Source organism: Oncorhynchus clarkii, chromosome 19, assembly GCF_045791955.1.
Source record: "Oncorhynchus clarkii lewisi isolate Uvic-CL-2024 chromosome 19, UVic_Ocla_1.0, whole genome shotgun sequence".
NCBI classification, from domain to species: domain Eukaryota; kingdom Metazoa; phylum Chordata; class Actinopteri; order Salmoniformes; family Salmonidae; genus Oncorhynchus; species Oncorhynchus clarkii.
Window position 1 is genome coordinate 56,295,228 of NC_092165.1, and position 17,569 is coordinate 56,312,796.

Below are 17,569 nucleotides of genomic sequence, written 5' to 3' on the forward strand. Positions count from 1 at the left end.
AGTTACACCAGCTCTGTCAGGAGGAATATTATTGTGGAAAGCTTGTGGAAGGCTTCCCGAAACATTTGACCCAAGTTTAACAATTTAAAGGCAATGCTACCAAATACTAATTGAGTGTATGTAAACTTCTGACCCACTGGCAATGTAATGAAAGAAATTAAAGCTGAAATAAATCATTCTCTCTACTATTATTCTGACATTTCACATTCTTAAAATAAAGTGGTGATCCTAACTGACCTAAGACAGGGAATTTTTACTAGGATTTAATGTCAGGAATTGTAAAAAACTGAGTTTAAATGTATTTGGCTAAGGTGTATGTAAACTTCCGACTTCAACTGAATATACTGTATTCTAGTCAAGGCTCTGTCACGATCGTGTGGAGAGACGGACCAAGGCGCAGCGTGTGTTTATTACATCTTTATTATAGTGAAACTTTAAACAAAACAAGATACAAACAAATGTAGTGCTACATGCACTCACTCAAAAACAATATCCCACAAACACTGGTGGGAAAAATGGCTAACTAAATATGATCCCCAATTAAAGGCAACGATTACCAGCTGCCTCTAATTGGGAACCATACAAAACACCAACATAGAAATATTGAACTAGAACACTCCCTAGTCACGCCCTGACCATAGAGAACCAAGGGCTCTCTATAGTCAGGGTGTGACAGGCTCATCCTATATAACTACTGCTGTGCACACCTTTTCTATTCATATGCTGTCCATTCTGTCTATACACACCATTATATACAGTATATAATGTATATGTATTTATTTTAAGGATTTCTTTCTTTTTACTTTTGGATTATGTGCATATTGTTTTCTAGATATTATTACGGCACTGATGAAGCTAGAAACCTGCGATAACATCTGTAAATCTTTGTACGACTTCGAGAAGGTGGATGTTTCCATATGTTTTTGCAAAAATGGTCCCAGCCATTACAAGTCAAATGCCTTCAATCTAGCTTGTGAGGGCCTAGCTAATGGCTGAGACCACAAAAGAAAAATCCTGATTTGGACATCTTTTTCTCTTCAGTGTTAACCCTTTCCTTTCCAACATAACCTGAAGAAATGACATCAGAATATAATTGAAAAATAATGATATAATTAGAAACCCATTGAAATATTATTGATAAGATTCAACTGAATTTAAATTGAAATGTATATTTCAAAACTACAACAATTTTTTTTATAAATTCTTAGGCCTTTTTTTGAAGGTTGTAGAAGACGCTCACGGTTCCTCATTGTTTGAATTGTACATTGACCATGCATTCTTTCAGTACAGTCCAATTCTAATAGGGCCGGTTTCTCAGGCACAGATTGAGCCTATATACTTTTTTAATGGAGATTTTCTCTGATCTTCCTTTTTAGTCCAGGAGTAGGTTTACTGAAATCTGTTTCTGGGAAACTGGCACATAGTGTTTTGGAATATTAGCTAAATCTTTCAATGAACACTAAGCCTACATTATAAAAAAATAGGACAAATATTGATTGATTTATTGCAGGTCATATCACACCTCATCTGTCTTGACCGTGTTGAGAAGAAGCTGTTAATGCCATGAAGAGATATAGGCAGAGGAATGAGGCTAATGTCAACACTTTAATCTACACCTCCGGTGGGAGAAGTGCACAAAAGTTGACTTGCTATTGTAAAGCCGCTTTGACTCACCTTTGACTGTACTGAAGTAGCCGATTTCTGTTTGTGTAGAATATATGGAAACTATCACTGGAAACATGATACGTACTGTAAGAGATACTTAGTTCTGTATGTAGGGGCTGAACTAGCAATACAAATAGCCATATAGTGGTGTGATATCTCAATGGCAACAATGCAAAAATGAATGCTGACATATATTAAAGAATATGACTAATATCTGATAATCCTTATGTTAAACAAAAAAATTCTGTAGGGGAACTTTTCAAGCTAACAGGCAAACAGAGTTTAGCCTATTGGGAGCAGGCAGAAGAACAATTCCTGTCAAGTTGAATGACTCAGTTACACTTTCTCACAAAAGAGGTAAAGTAAGTAACTAGGTTTGGAGTTCTAGAGGGCCACCACCTAGCCTCGCACAGGTAAATATACCCGGTCAAAAATACTGTTTGAAATCATTTAAAATACTTCATCTGTACTTAATTGAGTTTGCCTGGCTCAATGGACCAATAGAATAATCTCAAACGGCAAACCCCGCCCATCTGGCACTCCAGGAAGACGAGAGCAAACACTCAATGTATTTGAAAGATTTCTAATAATATTTGAACCCAGGTGTGCAGGTAACATGAGGCTAACATCTAGGAGAAAGAACCCTTGCTGCCTGTCATGGGATCTGGTCAGAAGAGAGGAAAGAAGAGGAGTGAAAAGAGAATTCCTCACAGAGAGAAAGCATATTTCCAATTCAGTGAGACACTTGTTGGCCAAGCCTTTCATTGAGGCTGTTTGTCTTGGTAATAGAATATCCCCCTTGGGGTGAGGGCAGTGGCTTTCTGAAAGAGAAAAGTCATCCCATTACATATATGTTCTGTTATAAACCAATCCAATGGCCTGTGTATACAATGTATTGTACATTAGGAGGGTATATTACATAAAATGAAATGGGAAATACCCTATAGCTAGAGGGACATAAAATACATTATTTAATTAGGGATCTTTTATTTGGGGACCTTTTAGTTGGGGACCTTTTAGTTGGGGACCTTTTAGTTGGGGACCTTTTAGTTAGGGACCTTTTAGTTGGGGACCTTTTAGTTAGGGACCTTTTAGTTGGGGACCTTTTAGTTACTGACATTTTAGTTAGGGACCTTTTAGTTGGGGACCTTTTAGTTGGGGACCTTTTAGTTAGGGACCTTTTAGTTGGGGACCTTTTAGTTACTGACCTTTTAGTTAGGGACCTTTTAGTTGGGGACCTTTTAGTTACAGACATTTTAGTTAGGGACCTTTTAGTTGGGGACCTTTTTAGTTGCGGACCTTCTAGTTACAGACTTTTTAGTTGGGGACATTTTAGTGACGGACGTTTAATTTATAGACCTTTAGTTATGGACATTTTAGTTGGGGATCAGGGTTCAGGTCAGCGGCGTCATCTTGTTCTGGGCTTCCCCCTGTGGAAAGCGGGCCTCATTGGAGCAGAGATGTAGGGGAGAGATTACTAGCACGTTCACCCGCCTCTTGCTCAAAGTCTGCTACCACCCATAGGATGCCCACAGCCAGGGTAAGCAGAGTGACCCTTCTTGTAGGAGTAAAAGGAGTAACATCTTCTTCTGTTACATCTTCTTCTTCTGGCTCTGCTACTTGCTTACAGTTGGAGGCGTGGTACCAGGTGTCTCCCTAAGCACATTACCGCTGTTGGGGTGGTGAGGACAATCTGAAGTGGTCCCTTCCACCTGGGTTTTAAAGGTTCTTTACCTCTTTGGTGCCTCCTGACCACTACCCAATCTCAAGGCTGGAGATCGGGATGGGGATGGTCATCAAGGGGAGTTTGGGCAGCAGAGACCTATGAATGAACAGCTGGAATACAGTTGGCCAGAGCTATACGGTACTTCATCATAGCGTCATCTAACAGATAAAGAACTGGGACTGCAGCTGGTGGTGACGCAGGGGTCCTCAAGGGATGGGCCATCAGTACCTCATGTGGACTGAGGCCAGTTTTACAGACTGAGGTGAAATATATTGAAAACATGGCTATGGGTAGCACATCCACCCAGGTAAGTCCTGTTTGAAAACATGGCTATGGGTAGCACATCCACCCAGGTAAGTCCTGTTTGAAAACATGGCTATGGGTAGCACATCCACCCAGGTAAGTCCTGTTTGAAAACATGGCTATGGGTAGCACATCCACCCAGGTAAGTCCTGTTTGAAAACATGGCTATGGGTAGCACATCCACCCAGGTAAGTCCTGTTTGAAAACATGGCTATGGGTAGCACATCCACCCAGGTAAGTCCTGTTTGAAAACATGGCTATGGGTAGCACATCCACCCAGGTAAGTCCTGTGTGAAAACATGGCTATGGGTAGCACATCCACCCAGGTAAGTCCTGTTTGAAAACATGGCTATGGGTAGCACATCCACCCAGGTAAGTCCTGTTTGAAAACATGGCTATGGGTAGCACATCCACCCAGGTAAGTCCTGTGTGAAAACATGGCTATGGGTAGCACATCCACCCAGGTAAGTCCTGTTTGAAAACATGGCTATGGGTAGCACATCCACCCAGGTAAGTCCTGTTTGAAAACATGGCTATGGGTAGCACATCCACCCAGGTAAGTCCTGTTTGAAAACATGGCTATGGGTAGCACATCCACCCAGGTAAGTCCTGTTTGAAAACATGGCTATGGGTAGCACATCCACCCAGGTAAGTCCTGTGTGAAAACATGGCTATGGGTAGCACATCCACCCAGGTAAGTCCTGTTTGAAAACATGGCTATGGGTAGCACATCCACCCAGGTAAGTCCTGTTTGAAAACATGGCTATGGGTAGCACATCCACCCAGGTAAGTCCTGTTTGAAAACATGGCTATGGGTAGCACATCCACCCAGGTAAGTCCTGTTTGAAAACATGGCTATGGGTAGCACATCCACCCAGGTAAGTCCTGTGTGAAAACATGGCTATGGGTAGCACATCCACCCAGGTAAGTCCTGTTTGAAAACATGGCTATGGGTAGCACATCCACCCAGGTAAGTCCTGTTTGAAAACATGGCTATGGGTAGCACATCCACCCAGGTAAGTCCTGTGTGAAAACATGGCTATGGGTTGCACATCCACCCAGGTAAGTCCTGTTTGAAAACATGGCTATGGGTAGCACATCCACCCAGGTAAGTCCTGTTTGAAAACATGGCTATGGGTAGCACATCCACCCAGGTAAGTCCTGTTTGAAAACATGGCTATGGGTAGCACATCCACCCAGGTAAGTCCTGTTTGAAAACATGGCTATGGGTAGCACATCCACCCAGGTAAGTCCTGTGTGAAAACATGGCTATGGGTTGCACATCCACCCAGGTAAGTCCTGTTTGAAAACATGGCTATGGGTAGCACATCCACCCAGGTAAGTCCTGTTTGAAAACATGGCTATGGGTAGCACATCCACCCAGGTAAGTCCTGTTTGAAAACATGGCTATGGGTAGCACATCCACCCAGGTAAGTCCTGTTTGAAAACATGGCTATGGGTAGCACATCCACCCAGGTAAGTCCTGTTTGAGCACATTTTTGTTTTTTTGCCCATTTTTTTTTCAGAACACCATTGTAGCGTTCTATAAGTCCAGAACATTCCAGGTGAAACGGTACATGCAAACGTCTCTTAACTTGCATCACGTCACACAATTCTTTTATTATCTTCCAGGTGAAATGTGTCCCCCTCTCTTTATCATAACTTTGTGGGTACGCCGAATCATGAAACAATATCACATAACAGGCATTTAGCCACAGTCTTTGTTTGCTTCCTTATTAGATGTGGGGAAGTGTGCAATCCATTTGGAGTAGTTTTAAATCACTACCAACAAATACTTGTTCTTCACACTGCATTTACATAGTTACAGCATAGCTTCCATCCTTACATGGACTGTAATGGTTTTGCTCTTCCAAAGTTGGGGCACACACACACGATACACACACACACACACGCGCGATACTCACACACAGCCACACCCTCTGTGTGGGATGCCATTGAGAAATCCTGGGTGTTTGAGACAGGTAGGCAGACTGGAGTGGAGGTATGGCTAGCTAGTCAGTTACCCTGAGATTGGAGGTGTGTCATTTTCATTAACGCCTAGGGCCAGGCAAGCAGACCTGAAAAACTAGCTGCTCTGGATTATACTTCCCAGCATGACCAGCCTACACACACACACTCCACAGAGAAGTAACAGAAACCATCTGACATTCTGTTGTGTGTGTTTTGTATTCCTCCCCTGTGTGTATAGCGTGTAGTTTGTGGTTTCTGCGTCTCGTGGGATTTTGTGATTTCTTCTTTTCGACCGCCATTGTATCCCCCCCCCCCCCCCAATCTCCTTCCCCAGCTACAACGGTCTCTGAGTGGACCATGCCCCCCCTCGGCTGAGGGAGTGGGTGCCAGGCGCTGCTTTTGATGCTCCTGGAAGAATGGTCTGGAACAGAACTTGACAGACAGCGGAGACAGTTAGTTGAGCAATCTGAAAAGAGGAAAAGTTGTGACAAAGGGAACTGTCTCTCACTTTATTTCCCATATACTATATCTCTACCAGTGTCTGCTGTATCTGTGAGTGAGTTGGTCACAATACTGGCTCTCAGACAAGCTAATCTGGGAGTGGGATAGAACCGAGTAGCCGAGAGGGGGGGGGGGATCCCAGACGACTTGACGACCGCCAGGCAGCAGGTGAGTCTCAGGTGCAACACCAAAGCCGGTCTATCTTTCTTTAAGAGCACTAACTACTTTGTTGTTGTTTTTTTACCATTAACAATTATTTCCATAGCCTTGAATTTATGAAATGTGTTCATTTTCTTATATATGAAGACTGATTCCTCTCTGTACTGTTCTAAAAGTAGATTCTTGACCTGTCATTCTACTTTCCAGCAGCTAAAGAAAATGTAATCTAGCCTTTTGTTTTTGTGGATGCTCTTCAACTCACACTTCCCTTATGTATAAGTGGTTTGATAAACTCAATATGTGTCTACTAATCGATAAACAGTGTTAGACAGTACTAGATGAATGTCTTGTTTGTGGCACAGTTCATCGTTGTCTCCTTTATGTGAAATACTATAAATGTATTATTGTCCCGACTGTCTTTTGAAAGGCTGCTAACAATGCATTCTGAACTGAATGAAATCATTGCGCAGGTACACCCTTTTCACAACACAAACGAAGACATGCTCAAGTGTTTTTTGTTGTTGTTGTACAGTTTCAGAGTATATGTATCACATATAACAATAGTCCATTGTGTATCTATACTGTGTATCTATACTGCCAGAAATCCCTGTTGATACATTTCATACATTTTACCATTACAAATATTAATATATTACGTAATGACATTTTGGATTTGGATTCAATACATTCTCGTAACTTCTAAAAGCAGTGGTCTCTTTGCCTCTTAGGAAAGGCTTGTGTGCTCGGGGACTAGATGGAGCCCTTTCAAGGACCCAGACACTGGGGTCTGAAAAGTGGGCTATTGGTGAACGGTGAATTGCTTTGGAAACAATTAATCAAACCTGCAGTGGAAAACTAGGAGTCAACAAATGTTTCTGTAGTTTTAGCGTGTGCCGAAGAGCCCGAACATTGTTGATGTTGTAGCTGCATGACATTATATGAAGAGCGTCTAGCTGCACCTGTGCCATGTTACAGCCTCAGAGCTCGCTGTCTTTGATTGACTTGTTCAATATTGACTCAGACCTGCATTTAATTAAGGGTTAGGTTGCTCAGCTCATTGTACTGTGTAGAGAATGTCTAACCAGTTAACAATGCTAGGCCTTTCTGTTGTTGAGGAAACTAAATTGACTGTTGGAAGTAAATTGTATGAAAAGAACAATACAACCATATTTGTTTGCTGAGGGAAATGGAGGGGATATTAGCTTTGTGGAACAGCATACACTACAAACATGTGGCTTGAGGGGTCAGAGAGGGTTAGAGAGGGGTCAGAGAGGGTTAGAGAGGGGTCAGAATGGGGTCAGAGAGGGGTAAGAAAGGGGTTAGAGAGGGGTTAGAGAGGGTTAGAGAGGGGTTAGAGAGGGGTCAGAGAGGGTTAGAGAGGGGTTAGATCGAGAAAGAGGAAGAACAGCAAATAGAACAAAAGGTACAGTTGAAGTCAGAGTTTATAGTCAGCTTTATGTTCAGTAGACTATTGGTTGTTGAATAAATGCAGATGATTGGTAGAGTATTGTTGTATCGGCCTATTTCCTTTCCTAAGCTAATTGTGTAATGTACTACTGAAACAGCAAATGTTTCAATTTTGATGTCATATGTTCGCTTATTGATCTCCAAACGTCTACAACGTCCATGACTCATCTATACAACATGTGATCGTTAGTTATTAATGGCTGTCACCTCAGTAAATAGCCAAGCTGATAAATATGTAATTAGTAATCGCCCTGCTTCGCCCATGATTTAATGTTGAGTCACCAACAGAGACCTAGTTTTGTAATACTTGCTGCAGACTAAAGCTGACAGATCAAGAATGGTGAAATTGGAATTGGAAGCGTTAGTTGAGGTCCATTATTCTCTATTTTGACTGTCTGAAAATAAGACTAATTGACTATTGCCTGAGATTTGGTTTCAAACAGTTGACAGTCAACTGTTCGGTCGAAACCTTGAACAAACAATGTGTCAATGGAGGGAACCCCCTTTTGAGCCCTTCATAGTCTAAGTACAAAGCACATCCTCATCCGCTTTGATTATACCAACTAACTGTCTTCCAATACATGAGCTAATTCCAGCTGTGCATCCAAAACACTGAGAAAGGTCACATCTCTGTCTCCACTGTCAGCTGGGTTTCATGGGAAAGCCATGCGTGGGGGTCGTAAACCCCGTCTCACCTAGCTTCCTGATTGACCAGCTCAAAAGTGGATCTCATCCAATAGGAAGTGGCCCTGGAAGTGGAATCCAGCTGGCTGACCTGTGAATGAACCTGGCAGTAGGTGTTGCCTGGCAGTGGGTGTTGCCTGGCAAAATGTACCCGGAAGCCAGCTTTTTAAATCTTGTTGTGATGGTTTTAGTTAGTGTGTTGGTTGGTAAGGCAGGTCCAGGATCAGATCAGTATAGGTAGCTTGCTTATTAGGACATGGCATGTGCTATCACAAAGGTAGTGAGGATAGTGGTGGGCATTGGACTCTGTTAACCTGAGAGGTTCTAAATAAAATCAGATATTGGCTGAGACAGCACTACTGACTTGATTCTGTCATAACCATGGGCAACACAGAAAATGGCTGATTTAAAAGACTACAAACTACAAATGACTTAGTTTTCGGAGCAAGGAGAACAATGCTTTGGTATTGTTTATCTGGCTGCTGTTAATGCTAACCCCTGACCACTAAGTTACCATGAGATGACAACAATACAGAGAACGGTTGACCAAGGAGGTTCCGCACTGATCCTTAGACTAACTTTTCTATTATGTTATTGAGTTTTTGTTTGAACAAGGGTGTATTACCAAGAACTAAAGATCTTGAGACGGAGTAGAATCGTCATAGAATCGTTGTTCTTCCTTTCTTACCAACTGTAAATATCTATGTAATATCTATCTAACATGATGACGCGATAATATTAATTTCTGATCGTTTTACAGTCAAAGTCTCCATAGTGACTCACTTTATAAAGACTTCAGATCTGTGTGTTAAATCTGACATGATCTCCCGAGCTAGAGAACAGACTGCATGGAGGCCATGGTCTGAAAAAATGGGGGCAATACTCGACTGGCTTGTGTTTTAGGATATGTGCTGTGTACTTTTCCCTCAGGATTAGTGCCGATCTAAACTCAGCAAAAAAAAAGAAACATCCCTTTTTCAGGACCCTGTCTTTCAAAGATAATTCGTAAAAATCAAAATAACTTCACAGATCTTCATTGTAAAGGGTTTAAACACTTAATGAACATGCACCTGTGGAACGGTCGTTAAGACACTAACAGCTTATAGACAGTAGGCAATTAAGGTCACAGTTATGAAAACTTAGGACACTAAAGAGGCCTTTCTATTGACTCTGAAAAACACCAAAAGAAAGAGGCTCATGGTCCCTGCTCATCTGCGTGAATGTGCCTTAGGCATGCTGCAGGGAGGCATGAGGACTGCAGATGTGGCCAGGGCAATAAATTGCAATGTCCATACTGTGAGGCGCCTAAGACAGCGCTACAGGGAGACAGGACGGACAGCTGATCGTCCTCGCAGTGGCAGACTGTACTTTATTGGCTGTTACTATTTTGGGAGGGAGTTACTATGAGGTTGTTGTACTGATAACTGTGGAGTAGAGACACAGTGTCTGCATGTACATTGACTTCCAACATGTTGATCACTTTGGACAGAAGTTTGGATTTATGGAAAACAGATGTGGGGCCTCCCGGGTTCTGCCCTGCTCAGTTCCTTGCATTAGGAGAGGAGGTAGCTATCTACGCCCCCAGCGTGGAAAATATTCTTGCTGTTATGAAATTGTGTTTTGCATGTTTTGTGGTGGTGAAGCCATTTGAATGTAATCAGCTAGGAATGGGGCTGACTTTTTTCTCTCTCTCTGAGTGTGTGTGTGTGTGTGTGTGTGTGTGTGTGTGTGTGTGTGTGTGTGTGTGTGTGTGTGTGTGTGTGTGTGTGTGTGTGTGTGTGTGTGTGTGTGTGTGTGCGTGCGCATGTATCAAATCAAATTGTATTGGTCACATACACATATTTAGCAGATGTTGTTACGGGTGTAGAGAAATAATTGTGTTCCAAGCTCCAACAGTGCAGTAGTATCTAACAGTGCAGTAGTATCTAACAGTGCAGTAGTATCTAACAGTGCAGTAGTATCTAACAGTGCAGTAGTATCTAACAATTCACAACAATACACACAAATCTATGAGTAAAATAATGGAATTACGGTCATAAAAGGAAATCAGTCAATTTAAATAATGTCATTAGGCCCTAATATATGGATTTCACATACCTGGGAATACAGATACGCGTCTATTGGTCACAGATACCTTAAAAAATAGGTAGGGGTGTGGATCAGAAAACCAGTCAGTATCCAGTGTGACCACCATTTGCCTCAGTGCAACGCACCTCCTTTGCATAGAGTTGATCAGGCTGTTGATTGTGGCCTGTGGAATTTTGTCCCTCTCCTCCTCAATGGCTGTGCGAGGTTGCTGAATATTGGCGGGAAATGGAACACGCTGTCGTACACGTTGATACAGAACATCCCAAACATGCTCAATGGTCTGGTTAGTTTACAGACCATGGAAGAACTGGGACATATTCAGACATATTCAGCTTCCAGGAATTGTGTGCAGATCCTTATGGCATGGAGCTGTGCATTATCATGCTGAAACATGAGTTGATGGCGGCGCATGAATGGCATGTCAATGGCGTCAGGATCTCGTCAAGGTATCTCTGTGCATTCAAATTGCCAAAGCTAAAATGCAATTGTGTTGGTTGTCCGTAGCTTATGCCTGCCCATACCATAACCCCATCGCCACCACGGGGCACTCTGTTCACAATGTTGACATCAGCAAACCCCTCACCTACACGACGCCATACACGCTGTCTGCCATCTGCCTGGTACAGTTGAAATCTGTGAAGAGCACACTTCTCCACCATGCCAGTGGCCTTTGAAGGTGAGCATTTGCCCACTGAAGTTGGTTACGATGCCGAACTGCAGTCAGTTCAAGACCCTGGTGTGGACAACAAGCAGGCAGATGAACTTCCCCTGAGACGGTTTCTGACTGTTTGTGCTGAAATTCTTCAGTTGTGTAAACCCACAGTTACATCAGATGTCTGGGTGGCTGGTCTCATGCCGCAGGTGAAGAAGCCGGATGGGTGTACTGCTGAATTCTCTAAAACGACGTTGGAGGCAGCTTATGGTATAGAAATGAACACTAAATTCTCTGGCAACAGCTCTGGTGGACATTCCTGTAGCCAGCATGCCAATTGCACGCTCCCTCAAAACTTGATACTTCTGTGACATTGTGTTGTGTGACAAAACTGCACATTTTAGAGTTGCCTTTTATTGTCCCCAGCACAAGCTGCACCTGTGTAATGATCATGCTGTTTAATCAGCTTCTTGAAATGCCACACCTGTCAGCTGGATGGACTATCTTGGCAAAGGAGAAATGCTCACTAACAGGTATGTAAACAAATTTGTGGCCAAAATTTGAGAGAAATAAGCTGTTTGTGCATAATGAACATATTTTATTTCAGCTCATGAAACATGGGACCAACACTTGACATGTTGTGTTTAGATTTTTGTTCATTATACATAGGGCAGCAACCACTCATAAAGTGACCAGTGTTCCATTATTAAAGTGACCATTGTTGCATGAATGTACATATGACAGCAGCCTCTAAGGTGCATGTTAGAGTACCCGCGTGGTATCTGGCTAGTGACAGTGACTAAGTTCAGGGCAGGGTACTGGGCGGAGGCCAGTTAGTGGTGACTCTTAACAGTCTGATGGCCTTGAGATAGAAGCTGTTTTTCAGTCTCTCGGTCCCAGCTTTGATGCACCTGTACTGACCTCGTCTTCTGGATGATAGTGTGGCGAACAGGCCGTGACTCGGGTGGCTGAGGTCCTTGATGATCTTCCTGTGATGTCAGGTGCTGTAGATGTCCTGGAGGGCAGGCAGTGTGCCCCTGATGATGCGTTTGGCTGACCGCACCACCCTATGGAGAGCCCTGCGGTTGCGGATGGTGCATTTGCCATACCAGGTGGTGATACAGCCAGACAGGATGCTCTCAATTATGCATCTCTAGAAGTTTGTGAGCATCTTAAGGGCCATGCCACATTTATTCAGCCTCCTGGGATTGAAGAGGCACTGCTGCACCTTCTTCACCACACTTTCTGTGTGGGTGGACCATTTCAGATTGTCAGTGATGTGCACGCTGAGGAACTTGAAGCTTTTCACCTTCTCCACTGCAGCCCTGTCGATGTGGGTGGGGACGTGCTCCGTCTGCTGTCTCCTGAAGATCACGATCAAGCTCCTTCGTTTTGTTCACGTTGAAGGAGAGGTTATTTTCCTGGCATTACTCCACCAGGGCCCTCACTTCCTCCTTGTAGGCTGTTTCGTCGTTGTGGCCCCTGGCGGAATGGTGCCAGGAAAATAACCTCTCCCTTAACGTGTGTGCAAGCTTCCGTGTGTGTGTGCGAGAGAGTGTGCGGGTGTAGTACTAGCTGCATGTAATGGTACAAAAGCTGCTCTTCCGTGTTCCAGGGTTTTCAGCTTTTTATAGCCGATGCAAATGTTATCGTTTGAAGCACCCCGTTCAGATTGAATTATATTCAAATCAAATCAAATCAAATGTATTTATATAGCCCTTCGTACATCAGCTGATATCTCAAAGTGCTGTACAGAAACCCAGCCTAAAACCCCAAACAGCAAGCAATGCAGGTGTAGAAGCACGGGGAAGCAAGCATATTGTATTGAACTCTTAGTAGCCGCCACACAATAACCCAGAAGCCAGGTTACTGGATGAAGCTGTTACACAAAACACACTTACTGTTTGATTAGTTCATTTTTAAGGTCATGTTTAAGAAGTGTTAGCTTAACTTAGGGCGTTGTAATTTCATCCAAGTCATTTTTAGTTTTGGTATTTAGCTGGCAAGCATTTTTGAAGTGTGTTGAAAATATACAAAAACTTCCAAAAAAAGTAAGCTATCCCTTTGAGCACTAGGAGTAAGTCAGTGATCTACTAATATTCTAAGAAATGGGGAGATGCACCACCTATTAGCATTAGCCGCAACGCCAATGAGAATACTAATACTTTCAATAGACCGCGCAGTGCATTCTGGGTCGAGGAGAGCACTCCTTTATGGAGTCAATTGGACGCTAGCTCAACCACCCAACTTAACATGAGATGTTTACTATTAACTTGTTCTCCCTAATATTGTATACAGTGCCTTCTGAAACTATTCACACCCCTTGACTTTTTCCACATTTTGTTATGTTACAGACTGAATTTTAAATGGATTCAATTTAGATTTAGCCTACACACCCCATAATGCCAAAATACACGATAATGTCAAAGTGGAATTATGTTTCTCAAAATATTTACAAATTAATAAAAAATGAAAAGCTGAAATGTCTTGAGTCAATGAGTATTTAACCCCTTTGTTATGGCAGCCTAAATAAGTTGAGGAGTAAAAATGTGCCTAACAAATCACATAAAAGGTTGCATGGACTCACTATTTGTGCAATAATAGTGTTTAACATAATTTTTTAATGGCTACCTCACTTCTGTACCCCATACATACAGCAGACATTGAATATCCCTTTGAGCATGGTGAAGTTATTAATTACACTTTGGATGGTGTATCAATACACCAAGTCACTACAAAGATACAGCCATCCTTACTAACTCAGTTGCCGAAGAGGAAGGAAACTTCTCAGGGATTTCATCATGAGGCCAATGGTGACTTTAAAACGGTTACAGAGTTTAATGGCTGTGATAGGAGAAAACAACTGAGGATGGATCAACAACATTGTAGTTACTCCACAATACTTACCTAATTGACAGAGTGAAAAGAAAGATTCCTGTAAAGAATACAAATGTTCCAAAACATGCATCCTGTTTGAAACAAGGCACTAAAGTATTGCCTAAAAAAATGTGGCAAAGCAATTCACTTTTTGTCCTGAATACAAAGTGTTATGTTTGGGCCAAATCCAATACAACACATTACCATTACCAATGTCCATATTTTCAAACATAGTGGTGGCTGCATCATGTTATGGGTATGCATGTAATTGTTAAGGACTGAGGAGCTTCTCAGGATATAAAATAAACTAAATGGAGCTAAGCACAGGCACAATTGTAGAGTAAATCCTGGTTCAGTCTGATGTCCACAAGACACTGTGAGATTAATTCAACTTTCAGTAGTACAATAACCTAAAACACAAGGCCAAATCTACACTGGAGTTGCTTACCAAGAAGACAGTGAATGTTCTCAAGTGCCAAGTTACACTTTGTCATTATTCGGTATTGTGTGTAGATGGTTGAGAAAAAAATAGATTTGATCAATTTTGAATTCAGACTGTTACACAACAAAATGTGCAATAAGTCAAGGGGTATGAATACTTTCTGACGGCATTTTAGCTTTGAAATCAACACAGTCGTGAAGAAGGTACGAAGACACCTCTTCCCCCTCAGGAGGCTGAAAAGATTTGGCATTGGCCCTCAGATCCTCAAAAAGTTCTACAGCTGCACCATTGAGAGCATCTTGACTGGCTGCATCACCGCTTGGTATGGCAACTGCTTGGCATCCGACCGGATGGCGCTACAGAGGGTGGTACGGACTGCACAGTATATCACTGGGGCTGAGCTCCCTGCCATCTAGGACTTTTATTCCAGGCTGTGTCAGAGGAAGTCCAGGTAAATTATCATAGACCCCAGCCACCCCAGCAATAGACTGTTCTCTCTGCTACCGCATGGCAAGCGGTACCGGAGCGCCAAAACTGGGACCAGAAGGCTCCTGAACAGCTTCTACCCCCAAGCCATAAGACTGCTGATCAGTTAATCAAATGGCTACTCTGAGTATCTATTTTGCACTGACTCTATGCACTGACTCTATGCACTGACTCTATGCCCTGACTCTATGCCCTGACTCTATACCCTGACTCTATGCTCTGACTCTATGCCCTGACTCTATGCCCTGACTCTATTCCCTGACTCTATGCTCTGACTCTATACTCTGACTCTATACTCTGACTCTATGCCCTGACTCTATGCCCTGACTCTATTCCCTGACTCTATGCTCTGACTCTATGCACTGACTCTATGCCCTGACTCTATTCCCTGACTCTATGCACTGACTCTATACCCTGACTCTATGCACTGACTCTATACCCTGACTCTATGCACTGACTCTATGCCCTGACTCTATACCCTGACTCTATGCTCTGACTCTATGCTCTGACTCTATTCCCTGACTCTATTCCCTGACTCTATTCCCTGACTCTATGCCCTGACTCTATGCACTGACTCTATGCTCTGACTCTATACCCTGACTCTATGCACTGACTCTATGCCCTGACTCTATGCACTGACTCTATGCCCTGACTCTATGCCCTGACTCTATGCCCTGACTCTATGCACACTCACACATACTTACATTGACACTCCAAAGACACACATGTGCATATTCACGGGGTGAAAGTAGATTTAATTTCTTTCCGGTTGGGGACCTCCTATGTATGTAATCATAGAATTCCATATAGAACCTGTATTAATTCAATAGGATCTGTGGGCCTCATTGTAAAGATTTGTCTTTTTTTTTTTAAACGTATGACCTTTTATTGTGGCATAAACACAACCAGTCATGATGTTTTCATCTGATTGTCAAACCATCACTTCAAAGGGCTCCTTTACGAGGCGCCTGCGTACGTTCATCCAACATATTTCCAGCCTCTAAACAATGGTAAATGGAAAGAGTAATCTGTTACACAAAACACCACAAAGTCTCATGACATTTGGCGAATCATCATGAGGCCAGAATGAATGCCTCCACCGCTGTCTTCTCGTGTCTCGGGTGTCAGACATTCATCTCTGCCTTGGCTAAATTTCTGTGTTCTCATTGAACCACATCGCATTTTGGAACGTAGGCTATACAACCTGTTTTCAAGTCCATTCCCTAATTGTCATGCCTAATGATGAATAATGGTGTAGCTTAATAGCCTACAGTTAAAAAAAAAAAAAAAGTTTTACATTTTGCTTTAATTATGGTGACAGGCTCTTGTTTTCCCCAAGCATTAATTTAGCCGGGAAGCCTTTCTGGACCACACCGCCTTACTTTCACCCTTGTATGATGCCCCCCCCCCCCCCCCCCACACACACACACACACACACACACACACACACACACACACACACACACACACACACACACACACACACACACAAACACTTTCACAGACGCTGCTGCTACTCTGTTTATTATAAATCCTGATTGCCTCACTTTTACTCATACTGACATGTATATATCACCTAAACTACCTCGTAACCCTGCACATAAACATGATTGGTCAAGAATCCTCATTTTCCAAGCGTTATGCATTTCTCCACCCTGTATAGTAAATATACATTTACAGCCCTTAGGGTTAATTACAGTAGGTCAGTTAGGACATTAACAGATTAACAGGTGCCCCTATTGCTTGCTTTGCTCACTTATTCCTTCCTTAGTTTGTTGAAAGGCTTATGGAGCGAGCACCTCAAACTACGCAACAGTTTCTAATTTAGGGCGAGCACCTCAAACTACGCAACAGTTTCCAATTTAGGGCGAGCAAAGGGAAGGTTCTGTACCAAAATAGATAGAGCTGACTGTGCCATCTACATTGTTCTGTAAACTGTACAATCAACATTGTTGAACAAGGAGAGACACAACGTCTCACATCGTTATTGTCTTGGTCCTATTAATAGTTCATGCTCAGGCGTTACAGGGAAGACATCCTCCTCCCTCATGTGGTACCCTTCCTGCAGGCTCATGCTGACATGACCCTCCAGCGTGACAATGCATGTGCATGATTTCCTGCAAGACAGGAATGTCAGTGTTCTGCCATGGCCAGCGAAGAGCCCGGATCTCAATCCCATTGAGCACGTCTGGGACCTGTTGGATCGGAGGGTGAGGGCTAGGGCCATTCCCCACAGAAATGTCTAAATGGCTGCCCAAGGTAGGCCAACTGCCCAAGGTAGGCCAACTGCCCAAGTGTAACGGATGTAAAACGGCTAGCTTAGTTAGCGGTGCGCACTAAATAGCGTTTCAATCGGTGACGTCACTTGCTCTGAGACCTTGAAGTAGTAGTTCCCCTTGCTCTGCAAGGGCCGCGGCTTTTGTGGTGCGATGGGTAACGATGCTTCGTGGGTGACTGTTGTCGATGTGTGCAGAGGGTCCCTGGTTCGCGCCCGGGTATGGGCAAGGGGACGGTCTAAAGTTATACTGTTACATTGATGCTGTTGGCC